Source organism: Salvelinus alpinus, chromosome 24, assembly GCF_045679555.1.
Source record: "Salvelinus alpinus chromosome 24, SLU_Salpinus.1, whole genome shotgun sequence".
NCBI lineage: Eukaryota > Metazoa > Chordata > Actinopteri > Salmoniformes > Salmonidae > Salvelinus > Salvelinus alpinus.
In genome coordinates, this window is record NC_092109.1 from 41,318,482 (window position 1) to 41,333,044 (window position 14,563).

The 14,563-nt window shown below is 43.0% G+C and overlaps 1 long non-coding RNA gene across 1 annotated transcript; it reads left to right on the top strand.

The window, feature by feature from the left end:
- The first annotated feature begins 9,399 nt into the window (after window positions 1-9,399).
- LOC139551973 (uncharacterized) lies at window positions 9,400-14,456 on the top strand. The gene is made up of 3 exons (XR_011670352.1): window positions 9,400-9,506; window positions 10,577-10,615; window positions 14,112-14,456. It is a non-coding gene; the product is annotated as an uncharacterized lncRNA (long non-coding RNA).
- Window positions 14,457-14,563: the final 107 nt, after the last annotated feature.

The window sequence follows — 14,563 nt, forward strand, 5'->3', positions numbered from 1 at the left end:
GTTTGTTTTACTCCAGGTGTAACTATGTGTTGTTGTATGTGTCGAACTGCTTTGCTTTATCTTGGCCAGGTCGCAATTGTAAATGAGAACGTGTTCTCAATTTGCCTACCTGGTTAAATAAAGGTTAAATAAAAAATAAAATAAAAAAATCACAGCTCTTCTATGACATCTAAAGAGTAGTTGAGATTTTATTAATCTACTTGCGACCCATCCCGGATCCGGGAGCACCCCCCACAGTAAAAAAGCTGACTAGCATAGCCTAGCATAGCGTCACAAGTAAATAGTAGCATCTAAATATCATTAAATCACAAGTCCAAGACACCAGATGAAAGATACAGATCTTGTGAATCCAGCCATCATTTCTGATTTTTAAAATGTTTTACAGGGAAGACACAATATGTAAATCTATTAGCTAACCACGTTAGCAAAAGACACCACTTTTTTTACTCCACCATTTTTTTACTCCATCAGTAGCTATCACTAATTCGACTAAATAAAGATATATATAGCCACTAACCAAGAAACAACTTCATAAGATGACAGTCTGATAACATATTTATGGTATAGGATAGTTTTTTTTAGAAAAATGTGCATTTTTCAGGTATAAATCACAGTTTTACATTGCAGCTGCAACCTGAAATAGCGTTGGAAGCAGCCGGAATAATTACAGAGACCGACGTCAAATACATAATTACTCATCATAAAACATTTCTGAAAAATACACAGCCTACAGCAATTGAAAGACACAGATCTTGTGAATCCAGACAATATTTCAGATTTTCTAAGTGTTTTACAGGGAAGACACAATATGTAAATCTATTAGCTAACCACGATAGCAAAAGACACCACTTTTTTTCTCCACCATTTTTTTCCTGCATCAGTAGCTATCACTAATTCGACTAAATAAAGATATATATATATAGCCACTAACCAAGAAACAACTTCATAAGATGACAGTCTGATAACATATTTATGGTATAGGATAGTTTTTTTTAGAAAAATGTGCATTTTTCAGGTATAAATCACAGTTTTACATTGCAGCTGCAATCTGAAATAGCGTTGGAAGCAGCCGGAATAATTACAGAGACCGACGTCAAATAGATAATTACTCATCATAAAACATTTCTGAAAAATACACAGCGTACAGCAATTGAAAGCCCAACATCTTGTGAATCCAGCCAATATGTCAGATTTTTTAAGTGTTTTACAGCGAAAACACAATATAGCATTATATGAGCGTACCACAATAGCCAGAATCACAACCGCATTTACCAGCAGTAAATGTTAGCGATCGTAACAACCCAACAAAAGATATATAATTTTACTAACCTTGATATACTTCATCAGATGACAGTCCTGTAACATCATATTACACAATGCATATAGCTTTTGTTCGAAAATGTGCATATTTAGCAGCACAAATCGCGGTTATACTATGTAATCAGTACAAACATTGCATGCATTCTGGCCGGCGCCATCTTGGAGAAGCGCCTATTCTAATAAAAAAACTATTCATAAACTTGACAAAAAAATATAAGTTGGACAACAATTGAAAGATAAATTAGTTCTTAATGCAATCGCTGTGTTAGATTTTTAAAATTAACGTTACTAGACATATAGTGTGCGTTGCAGCCAGACCAGTGCCTGCAAAAATGGCGAGCAAACACTATTACATTTTTCCATATAAATACGGAATAACATCATAAATAGTTCCTACTTTTGGACGAGCTTCCATCAGTATCTTGGGCAATGTGTCCTTTGTTCAAAAGAATAGTTGCTTTGTTGTAAAACGTCCTCTTCACCTTTGGAATTAGCTGCTAACAGTGGCTATGTCGCACACACATGTCCAAATCCTCAAACGCAATACTAAGGAAATTCAGAAAAATAGCAATATGCTCGCATAAACTGATATAAATCGGTTTCAAATAACTTCGTTATGATGTTTCTAACACCTATATCGAATTAAATCACAGACGGATATATCTTTCCTCGATAACGAGAGCTTTTGAGCATGCAATTCTGATGTCCCTCTTGCGTCCTGGCGAGCGTCGAAAGGAAGGGACATCTCACTCCATCCCCTTTTATAAACTCTGAGAAACACGTAGAGAGCCCATTCCACTTCTCATTGGTTACTGACATCCAGGGGAAGGCGGGTGCAGTTCATTTCAACCCATAGGGCACACACAGAGTTTTAAACTGATCCGAGATCAGAGACTATTTTTCAGACCTTCGCAAGTCATGTCAGGATTTTCGCTGTAGAAAGAGTTCTGGTTCACCCACAGACATAATTCAAACGGTTTTAGAAACTAGAGATTGTTTTCTATCCAATAGTAATAATAATATGCATATTGTACGAGCAAGAATTGAGTACGAGGCAGTTTAATTTGGAGACGCAAAATGTCAAAGTTGAAACAGCACCCCCTGTATTCTCAAGAGGTTTTAACAACCTGTTTCTATATGTAATAGATCACTAGGATGATGCGTCCATGACCACACACACACACACAAAACATTGGCCCACTCATTTAAGATTACCTCTCGACAAACTTCTCAAACCTGTAGTGACATTTACTTCTAAAAGGCATTGAAAGTTTCTGTTACTCTCCTCACCTAATCATCATGATCGACCTTTCTGCCAAACGCCTTTCCAGTCCAGATACTCTAAAGACTCCATCAAACAGGCTCCATCATACAGGCAGCATTATACAGACTCCATCATACAGGCTCCATCATACAGACTCCATCAAACAGACTCCTTCATACAGACTCCTTCATACAGACTCCATCATACAAACTCTTTCAAACAGGCTCCATCATACAGGCAGCATCATACAGACTCCATCATACAGACTCCATCATACAGACTCCTTCATACAGACTCCTTCATACAGACTCCTTCATACAGGCTCCTTCATACAGACTCCTTCATACAGACTCCATCATACAGACTCCTTCATACAGACTCCATCAAACAGACTCCACCAAACAGACTCTTCATACAGGCTCCTTCATACAGACTCCAACATACAGACTCCTTCATACAGACTCCATCATATAGACTCCATCATACAGACTACTTCATACAGACTCCATCATACAGACTCCATCATACAGACTCCTTCATACAGACTCCTTCATACAGACTCCAACATACAGACTCCTTCATACAGACTCCATCATATAGACTCCATCATACAGACTACTTCATACAGACTCCATCATATAGACTCCATCATACAGACTCCTTCATACAGACTCCTTCATACAGACTCCTTCATAAAAACTCCATCAAACAGACTCCACCAAACAGACACCTTCATACAGACTCCTTCATACAGGCTCTGTCATACAGACTCCTTCATACAGACTCCTTCATACAGACTCCATCATACAGACTCCATCATACAGACTCCTTCATACAGATTCCTTCATACAGACTCCTTCATACAGACTCCTTCATACAAACTCTTTCAAACAGGCTCCATCATACAGACTCCATCATACAGACTCCTTCATACAGACTCCATCAAACAGACTCCTTCATACAGACTCCTTCATACAAACTCTTTCAAACAGGCTCCATCATACAGGCTCCATCATACAGGCTCCATCAAACAGGCTCCATCATACAGGCAGCATCATACAGACTCCATCATACAGACTCCATCATACAGACTCCATCAAACAGACTCCTTCATACAGACTCCATCATACAGACTCCTTCATACAGACTCCTTCATACAGGCTCCTTCATACAGACTCCCTCATACAGACTCCCTCATACAGGCTCCTTCATACAGACTCCATCATACAGACTCCTTCATACAGACTCCTTCAGACAGGCTCCTTCATACAGACTCCCTCATATAGGCTCCTTCATACAGACTCCATCAAACAGACTCCATCAAACAGACTCCATCAAACAGGCTCCATCAAACAGGCTCCATCAAACAGGCTCCATCATATACTCCATCATACAGGCTCCTTCATACAGACTCCATCATACAGACTCCTTCATACAGACTCCATCATACAGACTACTTCATACAGACTCCATCATACAGACTCCTTCATACAGACTCCAACATACAGACTCCTTCATACAGACTCCATCATATAGACTCCATCATACAGACTACTTCATACAGACTCCATCATACAGACTCCATCATACAGACTCCATCATACAGACTCCTTCATACAGACTCCTTCATAAAAACTCCATCAAACAGACTCCACCAAACAGACATCTTCATACAGACTCCTTCATACAGGCTCTGTCATACAGACTCCTTCATACAGACTCCTTCATACAGACTCCATCATACAGACTCCATCATACAGACTCCTTCATACAGATTCCTTCATACAGACTCCTTCATACAGACTCCTTCATACAGACTCCTTCATGCAAACTCTTTCAAACAGGCTCCATCATACAGGCTCCATCATACAGGCTCCATCAAACAGGCTCCATCGAACAGGAAGCATCATACAGACTCCATCATACAGACTCCATCATACAGACTCCATCAAACAGACTCCTTCATACAGACTCCATCATACAGACTCCATCATACAGACTCCTTCATACAGGCTCCTTCATACAGACTCCCTCATACAGACTCCTTCATACAGACTCCCTCATACAGTCTCCATCATACAGTCTCCATCATACTATAACGGCTCCATCATACTATAACTAACTCTGAAAGCAATGAGACCTCACTGTAAATAATAATACCTGCCTATGCCTTGTTACTTCACTGGGGTAGTGAACAGTGTGTGTGTGTGTGTGTGTCACTTCACTAGGTCAATGTAATAAACCTTGGGTGGAGTTGTTCCATCAACAGTTAGTTTTCCTCAATCTCATACAACAACTTTTTGGATCTTTGTTGAAACGCACCACAAGCAGCACAGCAGTGATCAAATGGCGTTTCCGCTGTCAGCATTCATGCCATAACCAACTGTGTTACTGCTAAAACCAGCTTTCGGTTGGTCTTAAATATTCCTACCAGCGCTGCCTGAAATGAGCACTTTGGATCATGTTCTTAAGGACACACTTCAAATATTTCCACCCCTCCCATCTGAGCGCAAGGGAGCTGATATAAGAAATTGTCGATCTTGGCATTAGGGCTGCTGGAAACTGCCAGTGCGCCAGTTTTTACATGACGAAATAACAAACTGACGTGCATTTGACACTAGTGCCGCCTTTACGCCAGTCGAAAATAGAGCACTAAGGCTTAGATTCAATCAGTTTAACACGTGATAGCCTGCGTAGCTGTTGTTTTCGTGTAATTGTGTTATCAAATCAAATCAAATCGTATTGGTCACATACACATGGTTAGCAGATGTTAATGCGAGTGTAGTGAAATGCTTGTGCTTCTAGTTCCAACAGTGCAGTAATATCTAACAAGTAATCTAACAATTCCATAACAACTACCTAATACACACACATCTAAAGGGGTGAATGAGAATATGTACATGTAAGTATATGGATGAGCGATGGCCGAGCGCATAGGCAAGGTGCTATAGATGGTATAAAATACAGTATATACATGTGATATGAGTAATGTAAGATATGTAAACATTATTAAAGTGACATTATTAAAGTGGCTAGTGATCCATTTATTAAAGTGTCCAGTGATCGGGTCTCAATGTAGGCAGCAGCCTCTCTGAGTTAGTTATTGCTGTTTAGTGGCCTTGAGATAGAAGCCGTTTCTCAGTCTCTCGGTCCCAGCTTTGATGCACCTGTACTGACCTCGCCTTCTGGATGATAGCGGGGTGAACAGGCAGTGGCTCGGGTGGTTGATGTCCTTGATGATCTTTTTGGCCTTCCTGTGACATCGGGTGGTGTAGGTGTCATGGAGGGCAGGTAGTTTGCCCCCGGTGATGCGTTGTGCAGACCGCACCACCTTCTGGAGAACCTTGTGGTTGAGGGCGGTGCAGTTGCCGTACCAGGCGGTGATACAACCCGACAGGATGCTCTCGATTGTGCATCTGTAAAAGTTTGTCAGGTTTTGGGGGTACTAGCCAAATTTCTTCAGCCTCCTGAGAGGCACTGTTGCGCCTTCTTCACAACACTATCTGTGTGGGTGGACCATTTCAGTTTGTCTGTGATGTGTAGTCCTAGGAACTTAAAACGTTCCACCTTCTCCACTACTGTCCCTTCGATGTGGATAGGGGGGTGCTCCCTCTGCTGTTTCCTGAAGTCCATGATCATCTCCTTTGTTTTGATGATGTTGAGTGAGAGGTTGTTTTCCTGACACCACACTCCGAGTGCCCTCAACTCCTCCCTGTAGGCCGTCTCGTCGTTGTTGGTGATCAAGCCCACTACTGTTGTGTCGTCTGCAAACTTGATGATTGAGTTGGAGGCGTGCATGGCCACGCAGTCATGGTTGAACAGGGAGTACAGGAGGGGGCTGAGCACGCACCCTTGTGGGGCCCAAGTGTTGAGGGTCAGCGATGTGGAGATGTTGTTTCCTACCTTCACCACCTGCGGGGAGGCCCTTCAGAAAGTCCAGGACCTAGTTGCACAGGGAGGGGCTGAGATCCAGGGCCTCAAGCTTGATAATGGGTTTGTTTGGAGGGTACTATGGTGATGAATTCTGAGCTGTAGTCAATGAACAGCATTCTTACATAGATATTCCTCTTGTCCTGGGCAGTGTGTAGGTTGATGGTGATTGCGTCATCTGTGGACCTGTTGGGGCGGTATGCAAACTGAAGTGGGTCTAGGGTGGCTGGTAAGGTGGCGGTGATATGATCATTGACTAGCCTAGCAAAGCACTTCATGATGACAGAAGTGAGTGCTATGGGGCTGTAGTCATTTAGTTCAGTTTTCTTTGCCTTCTTGGGCAAAGAAATATGAAGCATATGGGGACAACAGACTGGGATAGGGAGCGATTAAATATGTCTGTAAACACACCAAATCAAATCAAATTTTATTTTTGAGTGTAGCGAAATGCTTGTGCTTCTAGTTCCGACAATGCAGTAATAACCAACAAGTAATCTAACCTAACAATTCCACAACTACTACCTTATACACACAAGTGTAAAGGGATAAAGAATATGTACATAAAGATATATGAATGAGTGATGGTACAGAACGGCATAGGCAAGATGCAGTAGATAGTATAGTGTACAGTCTATACATATGAGATGAGTAATGTAGGGTATATAAACATAAAGTGGCATAGTTTAAAGTGGCTAGTGATACATGTATTACATAAAGATGGCAAGATGCAGTAGATGATATAGAGTACAGTATATACATATACATCGTATTGGTCACATACACATGGTTAGCAGATGTTAATGCGAGTGTTTAAATGTTTTACTCACGTTAGCCACTGTCAAATCAGAGCTGTCAAATCAGAGCTGTCAAATCAGAGCTGTCAAATCAGAGCTGTCGAATCAGAGCTGTCAAATCAGTTGTAAAGTCGTAAATAGAATGTGTATGCGTTCACGTGCTTTGAAGTGGTTGGGAAATGCCAATTGGCTAATGGCCAACACGCTGTGTCAACCATGCACTAAAACAACTATCATGCTTGTAAACAAATTATAGACTTCAAAACCCATATTACTAGCTTGATTTTTATTTTAAAAATATTTTGTTGTTACACTTAACTGCAGTTGTTGCTGTTATCGAGGTCATTTCCATAGTAGGTGAGGTCAGAGGTCACCATGATTGTTGTGTTTTTTTAACACAATTTCCTGCCATCTAGAGCCAAAAAATAACCAGGTTTCCATCCAACCTTTTTATGTGAGTAAAGTACATGTTGGATAAAAAATGTCACCCCGGGGACTGACGGAAACAGCAAATGTGTTGGTAAACTTTCCAAATGTCGACAACCCCACCACCAGAAAGTAGTAAATATTTATTCAATAACCATCATTCCGAAGTGAACATGGAATCAACATTTTTGGTTACTACATGATTCCATATGTGTTATTTCATAGTTTTGATGTCTTCACTATTAATCTACAATGTAGAAAATAGTACAAATGAAGAAAAACCCTTGAATGAGTAGGTGTGTGCAAACTTTTGACAGATAGTGTATAGTTTATTTAGAACTCTCACATGAAAAGGTTCATTATAAACCAAACAATAATTCACATTTCCTGTTTCTGTTTGATTATTTTCTTGCTGTAAAAAACTGGTCCAATTAAAATCCTACATCTGTGTGTGTGTGTGTGTGTGTGTGTGTGTGTGTGTGTGTGTGTGTGTGTGTGTGTGTGTGTGTGTGTGTGTGTGTGTGTGTGTGTGTGTGTGTGTGTGTGTGTGTGAAAGAGAGAGAGGTAGAGTGAGAGAACATGGAGTCACGCGATGGTGTGTGTGTGTGTGTGTGTGTGTGTGTGTGTGTGTGTGTGTGGGAGAGTGAGAGAACACGGAGTCACGCGATGACCTTGTGTGTGTGTGTGTGTGTGTGTGTGTGTGTGTGTGTGTGTGTGTGTGTGTGTGTGTGTGTGTGTGTGTGTGTGTGTGTGTGTGGGAGAACACGGAGTCACGCGATGACATTGTGTGTGTGTGTGTGTGTGTGTGTGTGTGTGTGTGTGTGTGTGTGGAGAGAGAGAACATGGAGTCACGCGATGACATGTTGTGTGTGTGTGTGTGTGTGTGAGAGAACATGGAGTCACGCGATGACATGTTGTGTGTGTGTGTGTGTGTGTGTGTGTGTGTGTGTGTGTGTGTGTGTGTGTGTGTGTGTGTGTGTGTGTGTGTGTGTGTGTGTGTGTGTGTGTGAGAGAGAGAGAACATGGAGTCACGCAATGACATGTTCTGTGGTAAAGCAGGCAGTTTATTAGGTTTTTCAGACTATGAAGTAAGTGATGATGAACTTCCCAGGCTGGTGAAAGTACACGGTGATGAGATCATACTCCTGTCCAATAGATAGAGGCTCTTATTCTGGTGACATGATGATCAATGATTGGCTGCCATTGGACAAATAATCATCTCATCAGGTAGCCTAAATGGCCCACCTGCACTGTATCTGAGTACATTCACTCTATAACTGTATCTGAGTACATTCACAATACAACTGTATCTGAGTACATTCCTATTAAAATCCTACGTATGTGTGTATGTGTGTGTGTGTGTGTGTGTGTGTGTGTGTGTGTGTGTGTGTGTGTGTGTGTGTGTGTGTGTGTGTGTGTGTGTGTGTGTGTGTGTGAGAGTGAGGGAGACCAGAGTTGTGTTAGTATTTGCATGTGTGCTGCAGGTGTTCCTTCTCATTTTGTTTTCTTTTGCATGTTTCTAAGAGGAAGAAATTAGACTAAACAACCAATAGAGATGCCATTCATCCCTCCATCATGACATCACTACAATATGAAGTTGGGTAGCAGGAGGTACAGGTGTTGAAATGCACCTGAATAACATCCACCTGTCCCAGAGGTGACATAACCACTCAGAGAGAGAGAGAGAGACAGAGAGAGAAAGAGGGAGAGAGAGAGCTGACAACAACAAATACAACAGCAAAGACAACATCTACAACAACATTAAACATCAGGTATAATGATTTATCTAATATCTCTGCATGTTTGCCTGTTGAAAGAATAAAGTTCAACACATTTAGTGATTTTGTATTTTTATTTAGTAAAAGACTTATTGTTCATGTTTGTAAATACATTATTCTGAACAATAGAAAATACTAGCCTGGATGTGCATACTGTGCATGATACAATTTATGTCATTTAAAATGTGAAATGCTCCTTCAAACATCTGTAGCATGTCACCATGTTGTTGATAGTAGTTCTAGTTAACATCTGTAGCATGTCACCATGTTGTTGGTAGTAGTTCTAGTTAACATCTGTAGCATGTCACCATGTTGTTGGTAGTAGTTCTAGTTAACATCTGTAGCATGTCACCATGTTGTTGGTAGTAGTTCTAGTTAACATCTGTAGCATGTCACCATGTTGTTGATAGTAGTTCTAGTTAACATCTGTAGCATGTCACCATGTTGTTGGTAGTAGTTCTAGTTAACATCTGTAGCATGTCACCATGTTGTTGGTAGTAGTTCTAGTTAACATCTGTAGCATGTCACCATGTTGTTGGTAGTAGTTCTAGTTAACATCTGTAGCATGTCACCATGTTGTTGGTAGAAGTTCTAGTTAACATCTGTAGCATGTCACCATGTTGTTGGTAGTAGTTCTAGTTAACATCTGTAGCATGTCACCATGTTGTTGGTAGAAGTTCTAGTTAACATCTGTAGCATGTCACCATGTTGTTGGTAGTAGTTCTAGTTAACATCTGTAGCATGTCACCATGTTGTTGATAGTAGTTCTAGTTAACATCTGTAGCATGTCACCATGTTGTTGATAGTAGTTCTAGTTAACATCTGTAGCATGTCACCATATTGTTGGTAGTAGTTCTAGTTAACATCTGTAGCATGTCACCATGTTGTTGGTAGAAGTTCTAGTTAACATCTGTAGCATGTCACCATGTTGTTGGTAGTAGTTCTAGTTAACATCTGTAGCATGTCACCATGTTGTTGGTAGTAGTTCTAGTTAACATCTGTAGCATGTCACCATGTTGTTGGTAGTAGTTCTAGTTCAAATTTGTTTTCCCTCCAATCTCCAGGGATGGACCACACTCTGTTCCTCCTCCTTGTTTTCTCAGGTAAGTGTTTCTTTCTGTACGTGTGTGTTTGTGTTTGCGTGAGTATTTTATTTGTACTCTCAAAATGTTGGTTTGTTCTCCACAGGGCTGTCCATCCTCCCCTCATAATGTTGGTTTGTTCTCCACAGGGCTGTCCATCCTCCCCTCATAATGTTGGTTTGTTCTCCACAGGGCTGTCCATCCTCCCCTCATAATGTTGGTTTGTTCTCCACAGGGCTGTCCATCCTCCCCTCATAATGTTGGTTTGTTCTCCACAGGGCTGTCCATCCTCCCCTCATAATGTTGATTTGTTCTCCACAGGGCTGTCCATCCTCCCCTCATAATGTTGGTTTGTTCTCCACAGGGCTGTCTGTCCTCCCCTCATAATGTTGGTTTGTTCTCGACAGGGCTGTCCATCCTCCCCTCATAATGTTGGTATGTTCTCCACAGGGCTGTCCATCCTCCCCTCATAATGTTGGTTTGTTCTCCACAGGGCTGTCCATCCTCCTCTCTTAATGTTGGTTTGTTCTCCACAGGGCTGTCCATCCTCCTCTCTTAATGTTGGTTTGTTCTCCACAGGGCTGTCCATCCTCCCCTCATAATGTTGGTTTGTTCTCCACAGGGCTGTCCATCCTCCTCTCATAATGTTGGTTTGTTCTCCACAGGGCTGTCCATCCTCCTCTCTTAATGTTGGTTTGTTCTCCACAGGGCTGTCCATCCTCCCCTCATAATGTTGGTTTGTTCTCCACAGGGCTGTCCATCCTCCTCTCTTAATGTTGGTTTGTTCTCCACAGGGCTGTCCATCCTCCTCTCATAATGTTGGTTTGTTCTCCACAGGGCTGTCCATCCTCCTCTCTTAATGTTGGTTTGTTCTCCACAGGGCTGTCCATCCTCCCCTCATAATGTTGGTTTGTTCTCCACAGGGCTGTCCATCCTCCCCTCATAATGTTGGTTTGTTCTCCACAGGGCTGTCCATCCTCCTCTCATAATGTTGGTTAGTTCTCCACAGGGCTGTCCATCCTCCCCTCATAATGTTGGTTTGTTCTCCACAGGGCTGTCTGGCCTCCTCTCATAATGTTGGTTTGTTCTCCACAGGGCTGTCCATCCTCCTCTCATAATGTTGGTTTGTTCTCCACAGGGCTGTCCATCCTCCCCTCATAATGTTGGTTTGTTCTCCACAGTGCTGTCCATCCTCCTCTAATAATGTTGGTTTGTTCTCCACAGGGCTGTCCATCCTCCTCTCATAATGTTGGTTTGTTCTCCACAGGGCTGTCCATCCTCCCCTCATAATGTTGGTTTGTTCTCCACAGGGCTGTCCATCCTCCCCTCATAATGTTGGTTTGTTCTCCACAGGGCTGTCCGTCCTCCCCTCATAATGTTGGTTTGTTCTCCACAGGGCTGTCCATCCTCCCCTCATAATGTTGGTTTGTTCTCCACAGGGCTGTCTGTCCTCCTCTCTTAATGTTGGTTTGTTCTCCACAGGGCTGTCCATCCTCCCCTCATAATGTTGGTTTGTTCTCCACAGGGCTGTCCATCCTCCCCTCATAATGTTGGTTTGTTCTCCATAGGGCTGTCCATCCTCTTTTCATAATGTTGGTTAGTTCTCCACAGGGCTGTCCATCCTCCCCTCATAATGTTGGTTTGTTCTCCACAGGGCTGTCCATCCTCCCATCATAATGTTGGTTTGTTCTCCACAGGGCTGTCCATCCTCCCCTCATAATGTTGGTTTGTTCTCCACAGGGCTGTCCATCCTCCCCTCATAATGTTGGTTTGTTCTCCACAGGGCTGTCCGTCCTCCCCTCATAATGTTGGTTTGTTCTCCACAGGGCTGTCCATCCTCCCCTCATAATGTTGGTATGTTCTCCACAGGGCTGTCCATCCTCCCCTCATAATGTTGGTTTGTTCTCCACAGGGCTGTCCATCCTCCTCTCTTAATGTTGGTTTGTTCTCCACAGGGCTGTCCATCCTCCTCTCTTAATGTTGGTTTGTTCTCCACAGGGCTGTCCATCCTCCCCTCATAATGTTGGTTTGTTCTCCACAGGGCTGTCCATCCTCCTCTCATAATGTTGGTTTGTTCTCCACAGGGCTGTCCATCCTCCTCTCTTAATGTTGGTTTGTTCTCCACAGGACTGTCCATCCTCCCCTCATGATGTTGGTTTGTTCTCCACAGGGCTGTCCATCCTCCCCTCATAATGTTGGTTTGTTCTCCACAGGGCTGTCCATCCTCCTCTCATAATGTTGGTTTGTTCTCCACAGGCCTGTCCATCCTCCCCTCATAATGTTGGTTTGTTCTCCACAGGGCTGTCCCCACAGGGCTGTCCATCCTCCTCTCATAATGTTGGTTTGTTCTCCACAGGGCTGTCCATCCTCCTCTCATAATGTTGGTTTGTTCTCCACAGGGCTGTCTGGCCTCCTCTCATAATGTTGGTTTGTTCTCCACAGGGCTGTCCATCCTCCTCTCATAATGTTGGTTTGTTCTCCACAGGGCTGTCCATCCTCCCCTCATAATCTTGGTTTGTTCTCCACAGGGCTGTCCATCCTCCTCTCTTAATGTTCGTTTGTTCTCCACAGGGCTCTCCATCCTCCTCTCATAATGTTGGTTTGTTCTCCACAGGGCTGTCCACCCTCCTCTCTTAATGTTGGTTTGTTCTCCACATGGCTCTACATCCTCCTCTCATAATGTTGGTTTGTTCTCCACAGGGCTGTCCATCCTCCTCTCCTAATGTTGGTTTGTTCTCCACAGGGCTCTCCATCCTCCTCTCATAATGTTGGTTTGTTCTCCACAGGGCTGTCCATCCTCCTCTCATAATGTTGGTTTGTTCTCCACAGGGCTGTCCATCCTCCCCTCTTAATGTTGGTTTGTTCTCCACAGGGCTGTCCATCCTCCCCTCATAATGTTGGTTTGTTCTCCACAGGGCTGTCCATCCTCCTCTCATAATGTTGGTTTGTTCTCCACAGGGCTGTCCATCCTCCTCTAATAATGTTGGTTTGTTCTCCACAGGGCTGTCCATCCTCCTCTCATAATGTTGGTTTGTTCTCCACAGGGCTGTCTGGCCTCCTCTCATAATGTTGGTTTGTTCTCCACAGGGCTGACCATCCTCCTCTCATAATGTTGGTTTGTTCTCCACAGGGCTGTCCATCCTCCCCTCATAATCTTGGTTTGTTCTCCACAGGGCTGTCCATCCTCCTCTCATAATGTTGGTTTGTTCTCCACAGGGCTGTCCATCCTCCCCTCATAATGTTGGTTTGTTCTCCACAGGGCTGTCCATCCTCCTCTCATAATGTTGGTTTGTTCTCCACAGGGCTGTCCATCCTCCTCTAATAATGTTGGTTTGTTCTCCACAGGGCTGTCCATCCTCCCCTCATAATGTTGGTTTGTTCTCCACAGGGCTGTCCATCCTCCCCTCATAATGTTGGTGTGTTCTCCACAGGGCTGTCCATCCTCCTCTAATAATGTTGGTTTGTTCTCCACAGGGCTGTCCATCCTCCTCTCATAATGTTGGTTTGTTCTCCACAGGGCTGTCCATCCTCCCCTCATGCCTCCCTCATCAGTTCCACTTTGTGAACTTGAAAAAGACCTGGATTGAATCTCAGAGATTCTGCAGACAGAACTACACTGACCTGGCCACCATATATGATGACATGGCAGATATGAAGAACCTCAGTAACACAGGATCAGCCTGGATAGGGCTGTATAACAACGTCTGGAGGTGGTCTCTGGGAGACAGAGAATTAGAGGGGAACGGGTTTTGGGATGATCAACCAAATAATGATCCCAAAAACAAAGAGTTCTGTGCGTCTATGATGCTAAATGCGGCTTGGCGTGATGACAACTGTAACAACGAAAGGCCTTTTGTCTGCTATGATGGTGAGTTCCCATGTCCATTTCCTCATCAATCAACGATGTTGTCAAATACCAAATAATTTTTTTCAGATTCGAGATTCATTTTTTAAATTCAACTTTTTTTT